Source organism: Propithecus coquereli, unplaced genomic scaffold, assembly GCF_000956105.1.
Source record: "Propithecus coquereli isolate 6110/MARCELLA unplaced genomic scaffold, Pcoq_1.0 Scaffold620, whole genome shotgun sequence".
Taxonomy (NCBI): domain Eukaryota; kingdom Metazoa; phylum Chordata; class Mammalia; order Primates; family Indriidae; genus Propithecus; species Propithecus coquereli.
In genome coordinates this window covers 74,954-75,928 of record NW_012152175.1, presented here as the reverse complement: position 1 = coordinate 75,928, position 975 = coordinate 74,954, and the positions used below count along the sequence as shown (strand labels likewise).

Below are 975 nucleotides of genomic sequence, written 5' to 3'. Positions count from 1 at the left end.
GGTATCAGTTCTCGCCCATGTAAAACTGAGAACATCCAATTTTATACTACTTTCACAGGGGTGCTATGAAAATGACTGAAATGTCAGTTTTTATATATAGAAAATAAGATGCAAAACTGAAGCTTTTCATTACCGCTGTATTCAGTGGCTAACCATTCAGAAGTTCCTTGCAACTTCTTTCTCCCTTCTAACAGTTAAATTAAGCCTTTTAGATTTTGCAGCTCATTATCATTGAAGCTTTGCCCTTTTCCTCTTTCTTCCCCTCAAGAGTCAGTATCACCACTTTCAAGAAGAGATTAAGAAAGCACTAAAATAAATTCATTTTCACTATGTTTGCATTTTATATATTTAATCTGTTAGTCTGCAAATACACAATTACAATCTGTTTCCTACAAGTATGTCTTTGGAGAAAATTACCTCATACATGACTGATAAAATAGGAGAATGATGTTCATATAACAGATATTATGGAGGTTCATAAGCAGTTTTCCCCTGCACTACCAGGGGACACTACCGGGAAAAAGCTTTCTCATAATTAAAGAGAAAGCCTTAGCAATATATGAAGACCATAAGGAAAAAAGCTGAATATCCATAGAACTGCCTTCCTTTAATGCAAGTAGTTCCATCAAGGAATTGCTACACTTTCCACCACATTCACTGTCTGGCAAAGCAGTGAGTGCACATGAAGAAGTGACAAAAACTTCCCCCATATGAAAATAATGGATTAGTGAAGAAGACAATACTTTGGATCAGATTTTAAGTTTTGATGCAAACAGACTTTATTAGAAGCAAATGCTCTCTAGGATCTGCATCTAAAGAAGGAAGCATGAGCCCCAGGGCTGAAGGCTCCAAATACACTATTATGCTGAATACAAATATCTTTAAAGATTTAACTATACTAGTATTTATTGTTGTTAGAATTATTATACTAGTTTTTATTATAGCATCTGGTTATAAAGTTCCATAGATTTAGAA

The 975-nt window shown here is 34.4% G+C and overlaps 1 protein-coding gene across 1 annotated transcript in view; it reads right to left on the bottom strand.

Moving 5' to 3' along the window:
* Positions 1 to 975, bottom strand: part of MKLN1 (muskelin 1, intracellular mediator containing kelch motifs) — a 127,568-nt gene that overhangs the window by 91,840 nt on the left and 34,753 nt on the right. The gene's annotated exons all lie outside the window — the stretch shown is intronic.